The 26220-nt window shown below is 40.2% G+C and overlaps 1 long non-coding RNA gene across 1 annotated transcript; it reads right to left on the bottom strand.

The window, feature by feature from the left end:
* Positions 1 to 8030: 8030 nt before the first annotated feature.
* On the bottom strand, positions 8031 to 13315 carry LOC147578989 (uncharacterized). The gene is made up of 2 exons (XR_015253438.1): positions 8709 to 13315; positions 8031 to 8646 (listed from the first exon to the last, which is right to left on the bottom strand). It is a non-coding gene; the product is annotated as an uncharacterized LOC147578989 (long non-coding RNA).
* Between the last annotated feature and the right edge of the window lie 12905 nt (positions 13316 to 26220).

Raw genomic sequence — 26220 nt, 5'->3', positions numbered from 1 at the left:
GTCTCTTTCTCTTGTCCCCCCTGACAATTCTTTCTTCTCCATTTTTCATAAGCTTACTCTTAATAATATAGTGACACATCTTCTTTTGATTAATTTTTTCTATGGTATAACTTTTCCATCTTTTTACCTTCAGCCTCTTCTGCATATTTTAGGTGTTCCTCTTATAAATAACATAACTGGTCCTTGCTTAAAAAAAAATCAGTCTGACAATATTCATCTTTTAATTACAATATTTAGTTCATTTACATTTAATGTAATTATTGATATGATCAGGTTTAGTTCTACCATTTTGTCCTCTGCTTTTTATCTGTACTACCTGTTCTGTATTCTTTTTCTTTCCTTTCTTTTGGCTGATTATTTTTTATAGTTTCATTTCCTCCCTCTATTAACATGGTAGCTAGGCATCCTCTTACTATGATTTGTTAAATATTATAGACATGACTAGAGATTATAACATGTATAGATGACTTATTTTAGTCCAAGATAAATGGTTGCATTTACTTCTTCCCAGACAATGCAAGAAACATAGAACCCCTTTAACTGCTTTTATCCTAACCCATTATTTGTAATATGTTTAGCCTTATCAGACATTATTATTACAGTTTTATATCAACATTAAATATTTATCATCTCTGATGCTCTTAAATCCATTCTGTATCTTTAAGTTTTCATCTGGGATAATGTTCTTGTCCCTGAATAGTCCATGTTAGTATTTTCTTTTTTATGGGTGGGTATAAAATTTCCCTCAGTGTTTATTAGAGAATGTGTTATCTCTCCAGCTTGGGTTCATAGATCTTTTTTTAAGAAAGTCATCATCCATTGTCTCTTTAAACATTGTTTCTCCTTTATTATCTTTTTCTTTTCCTTTTGTGGATTCTGTTAACAGATAGGTTAGAACTTTTCACTATGTCCCCTATGTCTCTTATATTGTCCTCTATGTCTCTCTCTCCCTTTCCATTTATGTGATTCATTCTGTATATTTTTTCATATTTATTTTCCAATTCATTTTCTCTTCAATGTGTCTACTCTCATGTTAAACTTGTACACTGGGTTACTGATCTGTCACAAATGTTTTCTGTTCTAGAATTTCCATTTTGTACATTTTCGTAGTTTACTGTTATCTGTCAAAACCATCAATTTCACGTTTTATTATCTTTGATATATTAATTGCACTTACTTTAAAATCCATGTATGAAAACTCCATTTTCAAGATTCCTGATGGTTTCTTATACTGTCCATTGCTTCTTTTGATTTTCTGCTACACTATTTTGATTCCTTATATATTTGTTTTTTCTTTTTTTTTTTAATGTTTATTTATTTTTGAGAGAGAGAAACAAGGTGAGTGGGGGAGGGGCAGAGAGACACAGAATATGAAGCAGGCTCCAGACTCTGAGCGGTCAGCACAGGGCCCAATGCGGAGCTCGAACTCAAAAACCACAAGATCATGACCTGAGCCGAAGTCAGACATTTAACCCACTGAGCCACGCGGATGCCCCATATATCTGGTTTTTCTTGACTAAGTGTCAGATATTGTATATGAAAAATGGTAGAGATAATTTGAAACTGGGATGTAACTTCCTTCAGAGAGGAAGGATTTTGTTTGCTTCTGACAGGTGGCTAGGAAACCTAGCAGCCCTGAATTATCTTAATTCAAACACAAAATGATATGATTAGAAGCTGGGCTTCAGTCCCTCTGGAGAAGATCTGTTTCAGGACCACCTTTACCCATAAAGTGTAGCCTTTTGGCTGGGAGTCCCAGTCTAAAACTTGTGAATTTACCAAAGCTTCCCTCCTTGGCAGCATTGACCTCCCTTTCTTCCCTCTTCTAAATTCAAGAATCTTAGAGATGCTCAGTTCACCTTCTCAGCCTCCCGTCTAACTTCCAAAATTGGCAGATGCCTCTAGGGGAAAAGCAGTACCAAATGCAAAGTGTACTTCTCTGAGTTGCCTTCTTTTCCTTGACTTTTAGCTCTTTATGACTTAAATATTGTTTTGGATTTTTTCCCCCCCTCTTAACTATTTGCCCAGATTTTGTACTTTCTTTAGGAGGAGGGAAAAAACCGTTTGCTAATATGTTTATTTTCACCTATTCAAATTTTTTAATATTTACATAGTCACATTTCTTGATTTCCTTTCCCCTATCATTCATAAAAAGGCCTATTCTACTTTAAATTATAGCTAAATTCTATTTGGTATTGACTTTAGTATGAGCTGTGAGATAAGGATTCGGTTCACTTTTTCCCCAAGTAACTAATTATTGTCTAATGACATAATGAATAGTTCATGTACTCTCTTGAATTTTATACACACACACACACACACACACACACACACACACACATACACACACACACACATTCCATTAGTATGCTAAGCCACCTTTATATTACTTTGGGCTTTTCTGGGTTTTTCTATTCTGTTCTACTGTTTATTTATTTTTGTACCAGTACCTCACTTTTTTTAATTACTGTAGCTTTATATTATGTCTCTATATCTGGTGAGAAAAGGCTTCCTTCTTTCACATAGGCCCATTACACCTGTGGTTTTTTGCCTGTTTGTTTTAATTTTTTGACTAGTCCAGCATGAGTAATTTTATCAGATAGATCTTAAAATATTTTTTCTCAGCCACCAAACTTCCCTCTCCAATACCCACCCAAAAGAGAAATCCCACTGTGATTTCTCTTCATCATTAAGATTGCAACGATTTCAGAGTATTTTAAAACAAATCAACATCTTTATAATATTGAGTTTTCCCAGGTAGAAACATCTTAAATCTCTCAGAGTTCATGTTTTCATATAAATACTGTATGCTTCTTAATCAGCTTATTCCAGTATATTTTATACCTTTTTTATAAATGAAATATTTTCTTCAGTCACGTTTTCTAATTGGTTATCCTTATAATAGGAAAACTAGTAGTTTTTCCCCATTATTAATATTGATATGGTAACAACAACCTAACTTGTCATTTTTAATTATTTCTGGTATGTTTTCTTAGTTGATTCATTTGGTTTTTGAAGCTATAGAACCATATCATTATGTAGGAGTGGGAATTGTACTAACTTCTTTGCAATGCTTATACTCCTTACTCTGTTCTCTCAAAATGACACATCCATTGGGTAGAATGAATCTCAAACTTCAGTGTTAAGCTTGACCCTTAATTCACCCAAACTAACCATTCATCATAATACCAATCTTTTCACCAAAGCAATGGGTTCAAGGATGAGTGACACAGGCCCCGACTCAGTGGGGCACAGCACGGCACCAGTCACAGTGGATTTTTTTTTTCCTTTAGGGTTTGACATGGAATTCAAGAGTTTTCAAAGTTTTTGGAAGAGGAGTTCTCTCTTTTTCTGGATGGCAAGGTATAAGCACATGGGAGGCCTGGGACCTCTGTGGCCATTTTGCTCCCATGAGAGAAGTCGCCCAACACACAAAGAAACGCAGAGTTGAAAGAACTGAGAGAAATCAAGCAGCAACGCTGAAACAAACCATGCTTGAAACGGAACCTATCCTGCAACTTTATAAGAGCATTTTTTAAAGCCAGGGAGCGTTATTTGCAACCCAAATTATCCTAATGGATACACCAGCTCAATGCCGTATTCAAGAAATACACCTAACACATAATGACAAAGAAAGTTTGAAAATAAGGCATGTGGAAAATTACACCAGGCAAATGTATGCAAACAGAAAGCAGGAATGGCAGAATCAAAATCAGATAAGAACAAGTCAAGATCCAGACCATTAAGCAGGGAAAAGAGGCATATTATAAAATCTATGAGTACAATTAATGAATTACTGTGTATCACAAACTACAACAGCAAGACGCATAAAACAGAACTCTGATAAAGATAGGTATAACCATCATAAAAATCGGTCCTAGTGGGGAATTTTGCATCAGAATTCGATGGATCAAACAGACACAAACAATCAAGGATATAGAGAATACAAATAATACAAAAAAGATCGTGTAAAATAAATACATAAATAACATTCTCCCTCTCTTCTCTACCAAAGCAGAAATTGGAATATCATGCATGACCTACCATTAGAAAGAGTCTAGCCTGAGTTAGTTTTACTGCAGAGTCTAACCTTCAAAATACAGAAAAAACTTAGCTAGTATGCCTCTCTATCTCAGTTGTCACTATACAGCTTAGGAGATGAATATATCCAGAAAATGTTAAACAGACCCTTTGGTTTCTGAAACGCTTGCCACTCACCATTCAAACCTCAGAGACTAAAGATGATCAGATTTTATGGTGTCTCTCTCTGAACTTTTGCTTTCTGAACTCAGGTACCAAATAGATTTGAATGTTGAAGGAATGTTTGTAATTCCTTTTTATCTATCTTATTCAAAATATTCTCAACTATCAAAAAATGATTGAAACTGACCAAGATGGTCTACTAAGCTAACACAAGAACATCCAAATTAATAATTTTAAAAAGAAAAAAAATTACTTACGATAGCAAATGTTCTCAAAATATTAGTATATTGAATATATCTAGTCATGGAAAGAATATAGCATTGCCATGTAGATACATTTTAAAAACTGTAATATTACAGTAACAATTCAAAAGAAAAATATATTTATAGATGAAGAAATATAAATGTATTCATATAAATATCACAAAAAATCTTAATAAAAACTGAATAAAATAAGAACACATTATCATCTTTCATTTATCTAAGTATACTCATTCATATTTTTGTGTCTTATTCTTATATTTCTTTTAAGAAATATAACTAAATATATTAAAGAACTTTTAATAAAAAAGTAACAAATATTTTATAATAAAACTTTTAAAGTCATTGCCATTAAAATCAGAATCAAATCAAGAACGCTTTTTATCATTATTATTTTTCAAAATTATTTTAGATGATCTAAAAAATGCAATAAAGCAAAAAAAACAACAGGTATGTGTATATATATATAGATAAATTATGTTTATTTGAAAATTTTGTATTATAGGTTTAAAAATCCCAAGGCACAGAACTAAAAATCATTAAGACTAATAAGAGAATCTGGAAAGATATTTATATTATATACAGTTTGGAGTTAGGAATGGACGTATACAATCATCACATATACGATAGAGATAGAGAGTATAACACATCTAGAAATACATTTAACAAGAAAATAACACATAAGAAGAATATGTAAAGAAACAAGATATGAATTAATGTTAAGATGAAATGTTCCTAGATGGAAAGACTTAATATCACTAAAATGTTAATCCTTCTAAATCAGAACATAGATTTAATACAATAAAACTAAGAATTTCAAAAGATTTCCTTTAAACCTTGTTGTATACATTAAACATTTTATAATATAGGGGCACCATGGTGGCTCAGTCGGTTGAGCATCTGACTCTTGATTTCAGCTCAGGTCATGATCGTGGGATTGAGCCCTGCAAGCAGCTCTATGCTGGGCATCGAGCCTGCTTAAGATTCCCCCTCTCCCTCTGCCCCTCCCCTGCTCATGCTTGTGCACACTGGTGCTCCCTCCCTCTCTCTCTTAAAAAAATATATAAGGGGCACCTGGGTGGCTCAGTCGGTTGAGCATCCGACTTCGGCTAAGGTCACGAGCTCACAGTTCGTGAGTTCGAGCCCCACGTCGGGCTCTGTGCTGACAGCTCAGAGCCTGGAGCCTGCTTCGGATTCTGTGTCTCCCTCTCTCTCTGCCCCTCCCCTGCTTGTGCTCTGTCTCTCTCTCAAAAATAAATAAACATTAAAAAAAAGTTTAAAAATATATATATATATATAAATATATAAACACAAATATAAATGTGTATATATGTATATATACATATATAATTTTACGATATAAGAAAAACGTCCTGAACAAAGGAATTCCTGAATATAAATTTTTCAAATGCCCACTAGACTCCAGAGATAATTTAATATAATTCATACTCCTGTTTATAAGGTATGAGAAAGCTGTTTTCCTACATCGTCACCAGCACAGAACAAAGAGCTATAAGTAATAATGCAATGAAAACCCATCCTCTCACTACCTTATCGAAAAAGATCAAACATAACCAACACAGATGAAACTCACTGAATACATTTTAGATTCCATGCCCCCATCCCTTGAGGTAGCCACTCTCCTGAATTAGGAGTTTACTGTTCTCATCCATTGCTTTATATTCTTACAACATGTTACACATATAGAAATGTTGACATGTTTTTAAGCTTTACATAAACACACACACACACAAACAAAAACCCTGCATGCGTTCCTCTGCCCTGCTTTGTCTTATTTTGGAAAACAGTATGTATGCAAGGTGCTGACGTATCATTTAGCACCAGCTCATTCTAGGTTTTCATCTTCCAGTCCCTACATCATCCCTGTGTTGGGTCTCCACATCTGTGAGCTCCTAGTTGATTTCTCTCATTGCCTTGTATTTTTCCACTGCCTTCTGTGTGGTTTTTCTCATGCCTACCATCCACATCTCTGATCTTTTTTCATTGTTGATTCTGTTCTTCTTTTTGATTCTCAAGCAGTTTTCCTTTTGAAACTGATCACATTTTCCCCTTTAATTTCTTTCTTAAGTGTGCCAGCTCTCCTTTCCACTCACCATGACTTTCAGTCCTTTGAGAGGATGGAGGAAATTTAGTCTATTGTTTTTATTTCCTGAAGTAATTATTATTCTAACACATATAATGCAGTATTCTTTTACATGTCACATTCCTTTTTCATTTTTTTTAATGATTTGTAAGGAAATCCCACTTTTCCTGCTTCTTATTCAGCTTTATTGAGCACAACTTCATCTGGTCCTGATATTTGCCCAATAGTATTGGTAGATTACCATCATATCCGTTGGATGTTTACCTGGTCCCCATGAGTGGCCCCTTAGGACTCAGGCTGGAAATCTGGACATTTGAGAGACTGCAATATTTTTTCAGTCATTCAGAAAACTGAGGAGGGCACAGAAGGTAGACATAGGTGGTGAGTAGCTAAAGCCCAAGTATGGGTATGTTGTCTACTGGTACTTTCCCCAAAAATGTCTTGATTCTTACCCCGGCCAATCCCATTAAGAAACCTATCTTTTAAATTCCTGTCGCTCTTCCCCTTCTTGGTGAAAAATTAACTCCATAGGAAACCAGGTCAGTGTAAGAGCCCTTGGCTCAGAGGCCTTTTATGAGTGGTTAGTTCTTCCTTGTCTCTCTGTTTGGTCAACTTTTCTCAGCAGATGTTTCACTTCCAGGTACTCTTCTCTCCCTTTCCCTTGGTTGTCTTCTAGGTTGCCCCTTTGGAAGAGCACGTAGAGAATACCGTCCCTCGTTACAAGGTGTTTCTCTCCCTCCATCTCCCTTACTCCTCTGTGGTGAGGAGTAGGGACCCATCTCTCCAGTCCTCATAATCCCTCTGAGAATTGTTAGATAGGCCTTTAAAAGCCCCAAATTTGTTTCCCAATAACTGTACCGATTGAAAGGAAGCTGCCTCTATGTTAACGCTGTGTTTCTCGGGCAGATCTTCGGAGTCTGCGGTATGAGGCTGTGGCTGTTCCCTAGCTGAGGGAGCATCGACACAAACCTAGGGTTTTCATGGGGAATAAGGGGATTGTGTAGTCTGGTGTATACGTAATCATCCGGGGAGCTTGCTAAAAATTGCACGGGTGGAGACTGAGAATCTGCATTCCCAATTAGCTCCCAAATGATGCCCAGGCTGCTGGCTGCAGACCATTTGAGTAGAAGGGCTGTGCATTAGTCAGGGTTCTCCAGAGGAACGGAACCAATAGGATATGTGTCTAGAAGTGTCTTATGAGGCATTGGCTCACACAGTTACAGAGGCTGAGAAGTCCCATGATCAGCAGTCTGTGAGCAGGAGATCCAAGAAAGCCTGTGGTATAGCCCAAGGCCAGAAAGCCAGAGAGCCCATGGTGTAGATTCCTGCCTGAGCCTGAAGGCCTAGAGGGCAGGAGAGGATTGATGTCTCGGCTTATGCAATCAAGCAGAGGGAGAGTTCAGCCTTCCTCAGCCTTTCTGTTCCATTCAGGCCCTCACCCGATTGGATGATGCCCACACACGTTGAAGGAGGCCATATGCTTTATTCAGTCCACTAATTCAAATGCTAATCTCTTCCAGAATCGCTCCTTGGATGCACCAAGAAATGTTTCACCAGATATTTGGGAGCCCATGGCCCAGTCAAGTGGATACGTGACATTAACTATCACAGGCTATAATCATGCAGCCTGTGGAGCAACAAGGTGGTCAATGGTTGGCCAAAAGATTAAAAATAGCAAATATTTATTAAAATAGTTGGGGCGCCTGAGTGGGTCAGTCAGTTAAGTGTCCGACTTCGACTCAGGTCATCATCTCGGGGTTCCTGAGTTCGAGCCCTGCCTTGGGCTCTGTGCTGACAGTTCAGAGCCTGGAGCTGCTTCAGATTCTGTGTCTCCCTCTCTCTCTCTCGCCCCTCCCCTACTCATGCTCTGTCTCTTTCTCTCTCTCTCAAAAATAAATAATAAAAACATTTTAAAAAATAAATAAAGTAAGTGACTACATTCTAGCCACAGCACTAAATGCTCTCCATGGAGTACCTTATTTAATTGTCATGACTGTCTGAGGTAGGTACTATATTATTTTCATCTTCTAGGTGAGGGAATTGAGGAACTGGCTCGGTAATTTATGTGCAATTAAACATCTAGCAAGTGTCAGAACTGAGCAATCTGACTTTAGAGTCTCAATTGAAACACCATCTCTCACAGTGCAAACCTGGGGCCATCTGTTACTCTGCTAATCCACAGAAGGCAAGGGTCCTGCCATGATTATGATCACTAGGTTTTGGCTTAATGAAACAGGAAGGATGTTGGGGAAGATGGTCTTGGAGTTTCCTCTGAAATGTAAGACGGCATTTGTGCTTCCTTCCTGGTAGACAGAGGAGAGAGAGAGAACTCTAATGAGGGAAGGAAAAACGAGAGCAGTGAGAGAGGGAACAAAGAGAAGTTGGTGAGAAAAGAAAAGACAGAAGTTGGCATCCTCACATTTCAATTTAGAGAAGAGAGAACGCCCACCTAGCAGAATCTTGAAATAAAATTTCCTTAGAAAGCCCCAGAAAAGTCGTATCCTTACAAGTCGAAAGGGTAAGGGGAACTTGTGCTTTCCTCTTATTTCCACAAGCAAAGTTTTGTTGCTTCAAGATTCAGAACCTTGTGATGCTTTCCAACCACCCTCCAAACACTACCGCAGTTCAGATTTCTTCCTCTCCGTTCCAGGAGTGAGAAACGTACTCTGATTCATTTGTTTATTTGCATTTCTTCTGTCCTAGACTGCCATTTTTATTTCTTTACTCATTTTTTTTTAACGTTTATTAATTTATTGTGAGAGAGAGCACACATGAGCAGGGAAGGGGCAGAGAGAGAATTCCAAGCAGCCTCTTCACTATCAGCACAGAGCTCGACGAGGGGCTGGAGTTCAGGAACTGTGAGATCGTGACCTGAGCCAAAATCAAGAGTTGGACGCTTCACCGACCGAGCCACCTAGTACTTAAGTAAATAAATGAGGATTTATTTATTTATTTTTATTTTTTAGGACAACGCCTTAGTTTAAACACACAGCTTGAACTCTGGATACATTGGAATGCTCTGGTCACTGAACTTATGCACTACAGTCTTGTCATCATTCCCTTTCCACTACTGGTAATCCCTCAACCCATCAAAAATTCGTTAAAACACCATTCTTCTTATGAAGCCTTCCCTAAATAAAACATTTCACTCTGCGCCTTTATCCTGACACAAGACACTCTGTCTTACTGTTAGATTTTATCAATCCCTTTTCTGCATTTGATTATAAACTCCTGGCGGTTATGACTATGTCTTTATGACCTCTGACTTCTCATTAATGCTGAGCTGAATCCTGCACATTGGTTGATGCTCATAAAATCAGATGTTAATTGCGTATTTAAAAATAAAGAAAAGGAAAAGAGGTTTAGACACAATGAATGTGTCTGGATCGTCTAAAATAGACTCAAACACAGTTTGAAACAAAGTTTTATAAACCTCAAAGCCCCCTTTCAAGAGATCTCTCCAAATCCAACTTCTTTTGCTGACCATATCACTCAAGAACAAGCCATGCTTTTCCCTATTCTTTGGGCACTTTGCATGCATGTGTTTTTACTGTAGAAGAGGGAAGACACCAGGGGCTACATTTACCTTTGAACCCAATTCAAGTAAAAACAAACAATAACTGGAATGGAAAAAAAAATTTTTTTTTAAGAAGCAAGAAAATTTATACGTTCAGAAAGAGATTTAAAAAAACAACAACACAGAAATAGGTTAAATTCTATTTTGTCCGAGTTCGAGATCAGACTTCACACCCAAGATGGAATAAATGCCATGCTAACCTCTGGGGGCTGATGAATTTATTCTCAAGAGGCCTCCGTGGGTGCCCTTACAGAAGACCAGCAATGAGTGGCTACCTGCACTCTTCCCTTACAGGATAAGGAAAAGCTTTTGTGATTTCCTTCTTTTCCCCGAACCCCTCGATTATGAATGCTTTCATTTTACACAAATTCTCTATCTCTGCCTTGAGACAACACGAACGAGAGAGAGGGGCTGTGCATGCCACGCCCAGAAAGAGAACCCAGAAAGCCATGACAATTAAAGAGGAAATAAATGTGGATGTCATAAGAAATTCATGGCGACGGTGTACGAGACAAATTTCTTTCTTTGGCCTCTAAAATAACTGTCAGCAAGAAATGACTTCGTAGCTGGGTTTACGAAGTAAACATAAAATGTTATTAAAACTTTAGATTCTCAGTGCTCTGTTTGTGTCTTCTTTTCTCTTAGAATGATTTGTTGCAGCTCATCTTTGTTTGTTTGGTTTTAATGAACACAACACAGAAATTCAGATCTTTAGACTAGGTTCCAAGAATCCAGAATCTTAACAGCGAAACAAAACACAACAACAACAAATCCTCCCAGCAATTTAGAATATTTCACGGGATGCATACCCAAACATAGTCTCCATTCAGCCAGAGTTTGGGAAGCTGGCACAGACAGGCACAACGAAGCCACAGCTTGCCGCCATCTTTTTTTTTTTTTTTAACTAAGCATCAAGATTTCTTACAATAGAGGGATGTTGTGGTTATCTTATCACTATGGGAGAAAAGGTGGGGCTTTTTTTTTGTTGTTGTTGTTTTTTTAATTTCAATCAGTCAAACCCTTCCAGCCTGACCCACTTATTCTTCCTCACACTCAACCTCCTAAGTTTAGGTGCAGGAGAAGGAATTTTACCTACTTCAGACAACAGGTTTTACAAGGGAGAAAACACCAAAGGAAAAACCACCATCCCCCCACAAATCATTGTACGTTGACAGCCAAGGTTTTACGTTGTGTGTGTTTCCATCTCCTGCACGAAGTTGTCCCTGTTGAGAAGTTCTTAGCGCCTGGCCCCTGAGTTAATGTCCTGAGAGCTTTATTGAATTACTGATTCACATCTAGCATCTTTTGGCCATTAATCACCACTCACAGAGAAAGGCATTGCAGCTCCACCAGGAACAGCTCTCTGGTTCCCGTGATCAGAGAAGAAGGATATTTAAGTGCTACAGAGAGAGAAAATGCTATTTTCCCTCAGATAAAAAGAATGGGGTCAGAAGGCGTTGAGAAGGCATCTAAAAAGAAAATCGGAAGCAAATTCAACACTCAAGATAGATATAAACAACAGATATAAAATAAGCCAGTGCGTAAACGCCAGGCTCTTAAGTACTTCCTAACACGAAGTTTTGTAGCTATTCCTGGAGCCAGACATACACACATGCTCTCATTCAAGACCACAGTAGGGTGGTAAAAATGGCCAGCACTTACTGGGTGGTTATTCCTGTGCCGGGTCCTACGTTAACCCCCACACAGCTATTGTCTATCCCATTCAGGATCCCAAACACCCTCTGAGGTGGACTATCTTATCCCAAACCCCCAGGGCCACTTGTATTTCTGCAATCTAGCATTTCCTCGGATTCTAGGGAGTCAACACGGAGTGTGCACAGCATGGTATGAATCCCTTCCAGTGGGGGCTGGAACTCAGCCGTGTTCATATGGGTGCAGCAAAACGGGCGGACAGATACGGAAGTAGGAGGAAGACTACTTCTTTGGGCCAGGTCTTACTGCCTAAAGTGTTTTTGCCAAATCTAGATTTAAAAAAACAAACAAAAAACCCCAAAAACCTGTTCTCAGAGGTTGAATTTCAGAGTTGAAGATCCGATGGATCACCGTCTCCATTGTTAGAGACACAGAAGATGGAACTCAAGAGGAGAAAGTGCATCGTCTCTTGGCATGGGAGCAGTGCTTGGGCCAGGTTCAAGGAGGAAATCTCAGACTCCAGAGCCGGTGTCTAAAACTCCACTCTCTTGCCCCTCAGGCTTTCTTTGGGTGTCTCAGTAAACACAGACTGCCTCTGCAGTCTTTCTGCTTGTCCTGAAGACTTAATCTGTCCTCTCATTCCTCATCACTTGCCTTTCTCTGCGACCTCACCTGGAAAATGATTGTAGAGAGGAGAAAAAAAGGAAAACACTGCTTCTCCTTCAGTGAGCAGAAAGAGGCAGCATCAGCCTTGGTCTCCTTATTCCTTTAGGAATTTGAGTCTTGGGCACCTGAGAGGCTCAGTTGGTTAAGCATCCAATTCTTGATTTGGGCTCAGGTTCCTGAGGGTGAGCCCCGCATCCTGCTCTGTGCTGATAGCCTGCTTATGATACTCTCTCTCTCTCTCTCTCTCAAAATAAATAAATAAATATTAAAAAAAAAAAAAGGAAGCTGAAAGAATAGGGAAGGAAAGGTGAGGGGAAGGGAAGGTAGGAGAGAAGAGAGGAAGGAGGGGGAGGGGAGGGAAGTATGGAGAGGGGACAGTGGGAGGTAGGGGAAAGGGAAAGAAAGGAGAGAGAAAGGACCTAGGGCCTGGGATTAGAAATGACTGAAGCATTGAAAGCATCCCAATAATTCCAGATGTCTATGTTGCTGCAAGGTCCTTTGTCCTCACACACCTTTGGTAAATTCATCTGGATAAAGGGATGCCTTCTACAAGCGAGTATTTGCCCAAATGAAGATGAGGTCGAGCTACCCGTCTGGGAAGCATGCAAAAAGAACAGCCCACTCCGGCTGGTAAAATGGTCTCTAAATTGACCTAAACCAGCGGAGACAGGGGTTCAAGGGCAGAGTTCAGAGGAGAGGGTGTTCTCCCCAGTAATGTGCAAAAACCTGAGAATGACACGGGACTATCAGGCCAGCAGAATGGGGGTTTGAACAGCATAGCCTTTGAGGGCTAGGGTGACCCTAGCTGCAGTCTGCAGGCGGGTTACATCAGGTACCACTCGTCGCAGATGGTCGACTGTCAGCATGCAGACATCATCACCTTCAGCATGCTCCTGCCCCTCCTACATCCTAATACAGTCTCGCCCGGGAGAGTAAAGAGTGCATCTGGATCACGCATAACCTGCAATGCCCATGGGACTGTGGTTTGGGACTCTGTCTCACTGCCTATCAAAGCAGGAAAAGGGTTGAGACCCATTGTTTGTGTTCTTAATTTGAAATCCTACTGGCCAAACTTGAGCTTGGTGGCCAAACTAATGCCAGAACACAATGAAGTCCACATGAAGCCAAGTCTCGCCAGGGCGCGGCAGCAACGAAGCAATATCTATAATCCCTCCTTCACACCAGGGCAGCCGCAACCTACCACTGGTGCTCCACACCACTGTCTTGGGGCCAAGGTCAAAACGGGCATTCCATCTGGGTCTAAGTTTAAAAATGGGATTTTAACATCACCCTTCCGTTCTGTAATGTGCCGCTCCGTTGGCTACTTTGTCCCTTCCAACTGTTGGAGTTTTGGTTCTCCACCACCGGGTGGCTAGGGCCTTGCGGTTTGCCAGTTTCTGACAAGAAGAGAGACCTCACTTCTGATGAGAGGCTGTGGCACCGTAGGCGATCCCACACCCTGGGGGATTTGCGACGCTTCTGAGAGAGCCACCCTCCTGGCTCACCAATTCTGCCAGGTGTGCCCTTCTAAAGCGAAAGGATAAGGTTGGGGGCACCTGGGTGGCTCAGCTGGTTAAGCTTTGGACCTTGGATTTCGGCTCAGGTCATGGTCTCACTGCTTCGTGAGTTCGAGCCTGCGTGGAGCCTGGAGTTGGGCTCTGTGCTGAGCGCGGAGCCTGCTTGGGACTCTCTCTCTATCCCTCTCAATCTCTCTCTCTCAAAATAAATAAATTAACTTAAAAGAAAAAAAAGATAAGGTTTTAAATGTTATTTACCTAGGGGACATACTTTTCGGGTGTGATGACAGTGGAAAAGGAAATATACATATGTGGTTTTCTTTCTCTGTAACTTTCTTTTATCCAAATCAGTGCCCAGGCATCAGAAGAAACCATATTTTAAAATGTTTTTAAAGTGGATCGGCATAGTTCTTTCCCTGCACTAATTTAAGGGCATGCATAGACATAGACGCAATACTCAAATGTACCCATATATACGCAGATTTCCTTTTTCACCATTTCTTAAATTTTACTCTCTCTTCTTTCCAGTGCTAAATCTACCCATTCCACTCTCCCAGCAAACACATATGTAACCCACCCACTCACCCACCCACACACGAACACAAGTCTTGAGTTTTGTTCCCCTGAAATAAATTTCTAGTGAAATGAAAATTTTCACCGAAAAAAAAAAGCTATATTAAGCCAGAGTTGTACCCAAGATACTGAAATATATTTTTACCCTAATAATACCCTAAAACCTCTTAACTAGGAAAAAGTCAACTAATAACGCCATTTCAATTAGCCTTATCAGAACTTTAATTATTGCCTAACATAGTGTTACATCAAATGACTAAGTTTAAAAATAAGCTTGTCCAACCACACATTTAGATGTTTTTATTTTATTCTACACAGTAGAGTGTTTTCCTATCTAAGTTGACAAGTTCAGTGTGAGTAGGAGGAAGGAAGAAAAACAAAGGGACGCTCATTAAGAAATGAAGGCAGGACTTTCCTCCTGAAAACGGAAGGGCAAAAACACACCTTTCAGGGCCAGAGGATCATAGCCAGCATCCTGATAACAGAATGAACTTTAATCCGCACAGAAGAATCTGAGAAATCTTCTGGGAGAAATGCCACAAATTATTGCCATAAATATTATTAGCAGACTCACAAGGCTATAATCATGATCTGTATCCGTGATACCCAGTTTCAAATTAACATGGTTATTTTACTTGTGTTCCCAAATTTAACATCAGGGAATTCGGGCTGTGGGCCTATCATCATTAGGGCCTATCATCACTATATATATCTCCTCACAGTCTCGCCCTGCCAATTTTGGTCAAATGGCCAGGATTATCTGGCGAATTGGGGGAGCTTTGAGAGGGACTCTTTCTTAAACCCAGAAACTGAGATGTCTGCTTCCTTTTTAGTTTTGCTTGGTTGGACTCTCAGATGATGGAGAATCATAGCTGAGTGATTCGGACTCAACCTTGAAATGCCAAAAGTCCTCATCAAAGTTTTACAGAGCCAAAGGAAGGCTACCCAAACTGGATACAGCAAGCTTCAAACAGTTTGGAAGGGGATAGTCTTACTCCTGGGGCTGGGAGCATGGATGAGGTAGAATCCACAGTGAAATTTATTTGAGAAAGCACATTTTCATTCAATTTTGAGAAGGCAAGTGGAACCAGAGAAATCTCCATTTCATATCCTAACACCGGGACCTTTACCTGCCAGCACCTTCAAAAGAGCAAGCATTCCATGAGTTTTGAGCAAATGTATGATGATGGCAATATTACCCTTGTTCTTCTCTCATTTCTTCCATAAAACGAAAGGCCATAGGCTTTACATGATAACCAGCCTCGGTACTATTGATCTCAGGTTCTGTAAGGAATAGGCATTTTGGATAACTGAATTTTCCAGGTATCCAAACGTCGGCAAGAACACCCTTTCTGTTTTCAGTGCTGTCCATCAGCTTGTCTAGCTATACATCAGAACAAAATACTGAGCATCTACATTGTAGATAGAGTTTAAAGAAATCAGATTTTTTTTTTTAATTCAGGTCTTCTTATCAGTCTATTTAATATGATTGGCAATTCCCTCTAAAATGAAGAGGAGAAAAAAAAAAAAAAAAAATATATATATATATATATATATATATATCCAGCTGGGTTTTCTGGTCTGCTGATTCCAATAACAGGAGAGGAAGTAAGAAGTGGTCAGGAAAACAACTGCCAGGAACCAGGTCTGTTGACATTATAATAGAGTCCAAGAAGGCCAAATTACAATTATGTATTTGGGGAGAAAGGAGCCTGGAAGGATTTGGGAATTCATTCAACTGTTTGAATGGAATGTTCTTTTCCAAGATATCTCCGAGGCCGTGTCTCTGGTCTCCTTCAAGTTTCCGCTCAAATACCACCTTATCAATGAGGCCTTCCTTGTTTTACTTAAAATAGCAACCTGTGCCCCCCCCCCCTCCCCACGGCTCCCTATCACACCTTTCTGCTGGGCCCACGCAGTGTTACACGACTGGTACGATGTTCACGGCAACAAGAGAGCAGCTCTGCTCCTTACCGCTGTCACCATCTGATCTTCTACCTCCTTCCATCTGATCTACCATCGTCTCCCGGCTCGTTCTCCCCCGCTCTCTGGGGAGAGTACGCATTTTTGTCTGGTTCACAGCTGTATCTGCAGGTGCCTAGAACAATGCTGGGCATAGAGCAGATACTCAGCAAAGACTTATAGACACACAGATTAACTAATTTTAGCATCTGCTGAAGCTCTGGTCTAAGAGTTCCAGACTTTAAGGTCTTCCCATCTAATGGGGAAATAAGACACGAATGCAAACAATTGCAATACAATGGGATCAGAAAGCAGTGCACTGGGATGCGATACCAGTTAGGAGCTGGTGCTTGACCTAGGACAAACCTGGATTCTAGCCTTGAATGTTCCCATTGCCCTGTGACCTTGAGCAAGCTATAACACCCATATACCACATTTCTTTGACTCAGAGATGACTAGAGTACCAAAGGTTTACTCTTACAGGTTTGTGATGAGGAAGGGATGCTCACAAGTGCTGAGATTCCGAAATCTACAGGAAGTGCCTGCAGCATTGGGTCGGAACTTTATAGAAGCAGAGCAGCCGATCAGCAGAGCAGGGTGGCTAAGGCTGTCTGGTGCTACCAGGAAAGCTAATCAGTTAAGAGGGCAGAGGCTGAAATAAATAAAATCCTTTCCAACATGCATGTAATGAAGTGCCATATTGAATTTTCCTGTGCTTAATGCATGAAACTTTTTTAAAACGAGGAACGAATCTACTAGGAAAATGAATAGGCAACTGGAGGAGGGGTTTCTCCGACTGGAAATGGGTTATTGACAAATCTCCGGTAACCAAATCTGGCTTTAGCTTTCCTTACATCTCCACTGAGTTGCCATCCTTTCGTAATTAGAGCGTAAGCGGAAAAAGTCCAACTGGTATTGAAATATTAGGTATTATTATCACTCATCACCATCCCCACCACAACCCACCACTGCTTTGGCAACAGAGGCTTTGCTAAACAGAACATACTGTCCTTCTCCCAAGAAGAGTTAATTTAAGATCTGGTTCCAAATCGGAACACTTAATCTACAGGGAAAATAAGAAGTAAATCCCCTTTTTAATCACTGGTGAATTTCTTCCCTTCCCTCTCTCTCAGTAGATCTCAAACTATTAACAGTCTCTTTAGGACAAATCTTCCCTCCCCTGCATTCAATAATCTTTAAAGACAGTGGCACACAGCGGGTTCAGTCAATTTCACAAGTGATTGTGCTGTAACTTAGGTGAATATTCTAATTGCTCTTTGGCAACTGGAGTCGAGAATTTTGAGATGGGAGGAAGTGTTCAAGGCTAGCTAGAACTCAGCTATATATACAGGTTTAACACCTGTCTCTTCTTAGCTACAAGATCTACGACAGTGGCATAACCGGGCTAAATGAAACAAGGGGGAGCATTATATAAATTTTGCATCATCACAATCTTTTTCAATTGATCACAATTCTAGAGTTCTGGCCTAATAACAAACACCAAGCACTCCTTAGTAAGCTTGTGAGTCAGTGATAGGGATATGACTCACATTTTACTACTCACTCTAAAAGACTAAAAGCCATAGCAAATTAGGCAGGGATGTACAATATTAGTAACCACTAAATCATAACTAGTTGAAAGGCAACGGTTTCTTCTGGTGACAATTTGCTTCATGTCTAAAGTAACCATTACCGCATGTTTAGGGAGCAAAAATAAAGTAGTAAGAAGAGGAGAGGGAAAACAACTCATTTCTACTTTGAGGCCTGGCTCCCCAAACATATTTCTTAACCAAATCTTAACTGTCCCCAAAGGGAATTTTCTGGGGTGGTAAAAATGTTCTATTCCTTGATTGGGGTGTGGATTTCATAGGTGTGCAAAATCCACTGAATTCTATACATTTAGTTGTATTACATTTTTACAGCAATTTAAAGAAAAAAGATTTAGGTGGCCCACACCTCGAAAGCTACGTCTAGGAGTTACTTCCACTAGAAATGTAAACTCACAATTAAACTTTTTTTTTTAATTCTATTTAATAAACACTGCAAAAACGGGAAGTGCTATAACAACAGTAACAACAAACCGTGGACAATAATCAAAGATATGTTTGAATTTCAATTGTTCTATTTCATACACCATGAAAGTGCCTCTAATCTAGCAGCTTACGCTAAAAACCAACTTTCCGTGCTAAACCTTTAGAACATGAAAGTCATTATTGTTTGTACCAAAACAAATCATAAGCAATCCAGCTATTCTGAAGAAAACACTCTTGAGTTCGGTTTGGGTTCCTTTTGGACTGCAAAAGGTATTCTAACTCCTTGACACGTTTACTAGAAAGTAGATACGTTGCTGGTTGAGCGGCCTTTATTCAAAGAAATAATACTTTAACATGGCCTGTAAAAGCGAGGAGACTGTTCCAGTTGCTGACAGTCTGGGTTTAATTAGTAACTGCACTCTGTTTTACTCTCAAGGGTCACAGTTCAGCCGATAAACTTATCGACCAAATTACATGGTCGCTCTCTACCTACGAAGCCCCACGTGATGTGGCCTCCCTTCCTTAATTCTCCTCCACTCCACTCATCCTGGCCTCTCAATCCTTCCCAAGCACTGTTCGCTCTCCTGCCAGACTTTGTGCGCTGTCCCCTGTCCTGCCTTCTTCACTCAAATCCCCACATACCCTACAGACGCAGCTCAGGCAGAGATCCAACATGGTGGGGGGACCTGAAGTTCCCTCATCCCTCAAACACAGCAGTCTTGAGGACAGAGGACTTTGAATTCCAAGAGTCCGGCTGCAGAGTGACAGAGATGTCTCCAGGGGCCCAAGGGGACAACCTGGTGAGTCAATGGGCTACTTCAACAAACAAATCAAAGCAAACCTGGTGGAGGGTCCAAAACATCGCTAGGAGTAGGGGGATAAAGCAACCAGAGTCCCAACAACCGAGAGCACATAACGCACTCCAAAGAACACCTCCTGAAGGGCCAGGCCCTGGACAGAGTATGACCCTCCTTTAACATAGCAGTGCTCACAGGTGCAGAGCACGCAACAAGCTTTTAAAACACATAAGGGACAGAAAACCAGCCAAAAGGATGAAACGGAAGACTTCTCCTCGAAAGAAATTCCAGGAAGAAATGACAGCTAAAGAATTGCTCAAAACAGACACAAACAATACAACTGAACAAGAATTTAGACTAATAGTCAATAAGATTAATCGCTGGACTTGAGAAAGGCATAGAAGACAGCAGAGAACCTATTGCTGTGGAGATGAAGGAACTAAAACATAGTCATGACAAATTAAGAAATGCTGTAGATGAGGTGCAACGTAAACCAGATGCGGTGACAGCGAGGACTGATGAGGCAGAGGGGAGAATGAGTGAAAAAGAAGATAAAATTACGAAAAAAGATGAAACTGAGAAAAAGAGATAAAAAAACAAATCGTACAGACACAGCTCGGTTCATGTCTTCCTCTGGGAAGAACGAAGGCAGGCATCATGTCCATCACTGCGGTCGGGACACCCCACTTCACCTCTTCCTTCCCTTAGTAGATTCCAGTGTTTCTATTTGTTTGGGGACTTCTCTCTGCTGCTAGGCTCGAAGCCCCTTGAAGGCAGACACGATGACTATTGTGAGTCCTTGGGATAGTACATGGCACACAGAGGGACTCAATGAGTATTTAATGAATGTGGTAGATACGGGACAAAACGGTCATATTCTAACCATCAGAAAGGACCCAGGAGGCGTGCCTGGGTAGCTCAGTTGTTTGAGGGTCCCAGTCTTGGTTTCAACTCAGGTCGTGCTCTCAGGGCTGTTAAGATCAATCCCCACCCCCCCGTCAGGCCCTGTGCTGACAACGTGGAGCTGGCTTGGGATTCTCTCTCTCTCCCTCTCTCTCTCCTCCCCTCCATCTCTCTCAAAAATAAATGAACATTAAAAAAAAAAAAAGGAAGGATCCCAAGAGGGATCCCTTGGACAGGGGAATGGGGGAAATGCAAGAAGCTGAAAGTTAGGAGAAGAGAGCCTGTGTGTGACGCTTCACTATTACAAAAGGCCCCACCTCTAACCCTATGACCGGAACTACCCTCTCTCAGGGGATAACTGTTCTAACAACTCTGACTGGCCACCTTAACCCTGTTTTAATTAATTCCAAACTCTTGTTCTTCCATCACCATCTTAAACACTGGAGGAACACCTTGACTAATTTTTAAGGCTACCCACAACTCCAAGCAGGCCTGAAGCTCACAGGGACAGTAAAATACAAGACTTCTGAAGGGGCCAAAGGAACTTTGCCTGGAAGTCTCTTGAGGTTCTTTTAAGAATAGGGCCCTTTGTTTCCTATACTATTGCAAAATAAATCAGCAAGCCGCTCCGCTGGCTGAGTACCTACTTCGTTGAGGCACGCAGTCATGCTATACAACCCAGCAGCAAGCTCCTCAATGAAGGTTATCTTCGCCAGAGAAAGGGACCAGGGTTTAAACTAGAAAGAGCGTGTGGTCGCTGGTTCACTCATGACTGACTAGAACAAGCCGATGACGTTATCAGTGATTCAAGCAAACGTTGCATCCAGTTACACCACAAGAAGCAAGTCAAACCCAAACTGGTAACTTACAAAAAGGCTGCTTTTCCTGGCAGTGGAGGAAGTACTCACAGCCCTCTAGGTTAAGAAGGGATTGAGAGCCACCGAGTTCTGTTTGGAAAAAACCACAAAAGCATGGCCAGATACAAATGGCTCGAAGGGCGGCAAACCCTGGGAAAAGTCAACTTACTTCTTACGGCGAGGAGGTGCAACACTCAAACACGATAACGCCCTCAAGCAGGCACTGCGCGGGGCTGCCTGGCTATACACATTTGGTAGTGTGGTGGCATCTCTCACTTGAAGGTGTTCAACAGACAAAAGATCCGAAGGAGTCCTTCTTTTCTGTCCTCTACTGGGAAAATAGCTCTGAAAAGCACAATGTTAAGGACCCAGCTCAGCAAAGTCTGTGAAATAAATACACTCAACACCTGGGTTATCTGTATTTCCACTTTTAAACAGGACTTCCTTTTTCTTCTCACATCATTTCAAAATCACAAGTACATTTCTCACAGCTATTGGCCAAAGCGGACTTTCAAGAAACTCCCACCGATCACAGTGACGTCAAATTTTCACGAAACCAAGAAAACCACCTGCTGAATTTGCCTCCATGCTATACTGAAGTATTCAACTCCCAAAAATCCAACCATTCTTTGCTGGATGTTTTCATGTATAACGGACTTATTTTTATCCCATTTTACATACGGAGCCATGGGCTCAGAGAGGCTAATCAAATTGCCCAAAGTCACAAAGTAGTAGCTGGTACAGGTACTTCATTCCAACCCATTCCAACTAGTCCATGACTAGTATTCTTTATAATAAGTCCCAAATGCCTCCTGAAGAAAGAAGCCTGGTTTTAAGACAGTTTTTTTTGCCTTCTGAGCATGGAAAGCGATGAGGTTTCAAAGGCTGAAAATGACGGCTAACCAGCAATGAGAAATGAAAACCTGCATGTTGCAACAATGTGAAACATGGTAAATAAATCATACACCTCAATATACCAATAGTTGAAAGTTCAGGTTCTGGGGTCAAAAAGGCCCGAGTTCAAATTATGAATGAGCTGTTTACTAGCCATTTGACTTTGGGGCAAATTAAACTCCCTAAGCCTCAGCTTTCTAACCACAGAACACGAAGATTAAAAAGTACTGACCTACCTACCTGTCAACCTCACCCAGTTGTCGAGAGGTCAACGAAGAACGTACATCAGTAACTTGAAGGCTCACCAGTTTAATTTATAGGAAATACAATTCCATTCAGTCTACGGACTCGAGGGGACAAAACTGTTATAAATCAGGACTGGAAGATACATCTATCCTGTTTACAGTGCTATTGTCAAATCTTACCATTTTAGGTTTATGCCCATTTACAGAATCTTATCAAATAAAGTCTAATTTGCAGTCACCTTTCCTTCCTACAAATTTACAGATTGCTCAGAACCAGAGAGAAAAGATACAGGAGACTTCTGGCTAACCCATAAATGCTAAGGCTAATGTAATCACTGGTGTGCAACTACGTGAACTGAGTTCTTTTACAACCATGCATGCAAATAAAGGAAATGTTACAAGAGCCCTAACGTTTAAAAAGAAAATTTCTAAAAACATAAAATGTGGATCTCAGCACATAGCAGTATATAGTTTAATATAGAGGAGCACATAGACTCTGAATTGGTAGAACACTTAATTTGAGGTTTCTGTTGGCTGTAAAAAATGTCTTAATTTTATAAATACGGACTTAAGAAGCTAAAATTAGACAAGATAACCTTCTTTGAAGTGCTACCAGTTTCTCATTTGAAACCGTATCACTTAACATAATAATCACAAGTTATTAAGAGAGCAAACCCTCATCTACCTTAGTGATCTAGAGAAAGTTTTTTTTTGATCAGGCACCCCTATCAATGGAATTTTTAGTACATGCCCCATATATTTGTTTACAAAATGTACCATGTGCTTGTGCAAACTCACATGAAAACACACACAAAAATACTTTAGGAGAATGACATAAAGGTACTTTGGAGATCACCTTATTTAGAGAATTATTAAAAGTACATGTGCCCACAGGTGACCATGTCTTCTATCTGTTATGATTTGAAATAATAATTGTTTGATGTGATAGTCTCCAAATACAGGAATGCACTTAACTCTACTCTCATTTTCTGCCTGGTGATCTCTGTCCTGATGTTAGATGTCTGGCCTACACTTAATCACCCTTCTATCATCAGAAGGGGGGGTCACAAACGGCCTTCACAACTAAAAGGCACGAGGAAAGAGGCTTATAATCAAGCAGTTCCTAACAGCTTCAAAAACATTGTCCCTTTATAAAATACCTAGACAAAGGCACTAAGCATTAGATTTGAATGTCTTTAAAAATGCCTATAGGTACAGGCTTTCTTTAAGCTATCCCACTCCCCACCCCCCACCCCCACCCAGCCCAGTTTCCACTTGGTATGAACCACAAACCTCACTACCACTTCGACCTGCATGTTCACAAAGTGAGCGCAGACTGGGTCCCAGGTTCGTGAATTACAGAATCCCTACAGTCGTGCTTCCCAAACTCTCTGCCAAAAGATGGCTGCACAGACCTCTCGATATTCATCAACATCAAAACGATAAACCGCATGCAAAGGTTCCTATGAAAGTCAGAGGTTGAACTCCAAAATGTTCCTTTTAAGATTATTTAACTACGAGAGGACAGAAAACACTGACAGAATCGAAAATCCTCAACTGGAAGTGAAATTGGCAGCCTTATCATTTTCTATCGTTTGACACTCTGAACAATATCAAAAGAAACTGGTTAGCTAAAACTGTAGTCAAAAAAACTGGCGTCAATTATATTCCATAAATTGTTGAGGAAATGGTGGCAATCCTATTAATACAACCTAAGGCTTACTTGTTTAGGAGCACCTTAAAACTACAAAGTTTAACATCTTGTTTAACAATGTTTCTTCACTTTAGGCTATTCTCAGAAAAAAAAGCAGAAAAACATACATATATATAAATAGCCAGAAACTATAAATCACCTATAAATTCCTCTGGCCTTTTTGCAGTAATATAAATGACTTCAGGACTCATTTAAGCAGCTTAGTTTGCTTAGTAGTACAAACTATTTCACTACAAGTTTTTCACCCTGTTATGTTCCAAACATAAAAAATACGGTTATATTTTAGCAGTAGCCATATATGCAGACTGAGATGAAATTAAACTCTTTGTAGTCCCCGCACTTTCAGACAAATAAGAAATACGTTGTTTCAGACAATCCAAAATAAAACTATTGATAACTTCTCCCCATAGCTTATCAATCGCATCTCATCACATTAGCTGAAATAGGGGTGCAAAGGAGAGAGGTATGATTTTCAATATACAATACACTTTTAATCTTCAGTTCTTAAAGATCATAATAGTCAGGAAGACTGCTTCAACATGAAGGCCAATTCCCACAATCTGTAACACCCATACAAAACAAAAACTACTTGCGATTGTGAAGAACGGTGACTTAGGGAAATCATTTATGCAACAGTACCAGAAAGCGATTTTCTAGTGGACTTTCCCATCTACTACTAATACAAGAAATATTGTTAACTCAAGGCTATGGACATGTGATTCCCATCCCAGACTGAAGGGGAGAAAACAGCCACATTATCCTGCACAAACCAGGGTAATCCTTGCTTAAGCATTATAGAGCAAGATAGTACTTACATTTGGAGAAGAGGAGATAATTTTAAAACTACCTGTTAAAATTCAGAATAGTGGCACCCGTAACGATACTGCTAATAATCATGAACTCTTGGTGCCAACGGCAGCTAAGGATTTTTGAAAGCAGTCCTCCTTTCTTAAAATGACTTAAGGAAGTATCTTCTCACTCAGTGTAAAAGCCTTCTAAATTTTATCAGTATTAAACTTCTTACAAGTACAGATACAATGACTGCACGTGCAGGTTGGTACACTCCTGCATGTGCATAGAGCAGCACACAAACGTTTTCATCCAAACAGCTAGGCAAAAACAGTCCCCAGAAGCAATGAATGAGAAATTAAAAAGCTCCAGTACCGTAAGCAATTGTCTGGAGAACGTAAGGGTTAAAAGTCCCGGGAAACAGCAGGATGCCAGGTCTCAGTGATATTTGCAAGCCTTTTTAAAGAGGAACTTAACAGCTCCTTAATTAAGTGCCAGACATCACCTACATTCTAAAGTGAAATGTTTTTAAGTTCTCTTCCTACCCAATTTCTTTGAAAGTACCGAAAAGTCTGATGTCACCATCTCCAAAAATGATTTTCCAGTTGAGAATCGGTTCTATGACCGAAGTTTCAGGTTAGAATATACTCCTAAACTCTCCGGACACTCTGCCTTAGGGTCCAATGGCTTAGTATGCAAAACCTTACCAAGCACCTGGCTTCAAAGGAGTTACCAGAGATGCAGTTGGCAAACAATGCTAATCAGAACTGGGGTGAGACCTGTGGAAGACGACACTACCCATTGTATCCTTGTACATTCAAATTTGAAAAACTGGGAGGCTTCTCAAAGAACACGCTGGAAAATAAAACCATAACTGGTAAGGGTATTCCGCGTGCCGTGGTTCTAATGCGAATGACGGGTGAAGTACACAGACACTGTTCGTATTCTAAACACCTGCGTATTCGGCTGTGGATTTACTTCTGTGTATCCCCAAATTTGGGACTACTGATTTCAAGTAACCTCAACTGCGGGGTATTTCCAGTGTGATCATGTTTATTACATGCGTATCTCAAAAGCCACTGTAAGTTAACGGTGTACCGAAAAACTCAACCTTCTCCACTTTCAAAATCCCGTTCAACCAAAGAACTACCAACAAGTTTTTATCACACGGGGTAGTGGAGTAATGTACACTCTGGCAAGGTTTCGTTTAGGTTCTGAGAATTTATCTGAAACATAAGTCTGAAAATAAGGGATCAAAAACTCACATTTCAACTTTTGAGAATAAAAATTGATAAACATACCTGTTGTTGAATTCCAGCTTAAGTGATTTTTATGTAATTCTTGCAGCTGATGAAAAGCAAAACACCACCATCTCTGCAGTGATTAGCCTGTTCTTTTAAGACTATGGGTCACCTACCCCAGGATTTTCTAATTGAACATGGATTCCATGGGGCAAAATTATCGTTTTTCAAA

This window comes from Puma concolor, chromosome B4 (assembly GCF_028749965.1).
Source record: "Puma concolor isolate L17-30 chromosome B4, mPumCon1.1.hap2, whole genome shotgun sequence".
NCBI lineage: Eukaryota > Metazoa > Chordata > Mammalia > Carnivora > Felidae > Puma > Puma concolor.
This window is presented reverse-complemented; position numbering and strand designations above follow the sequence as displayed.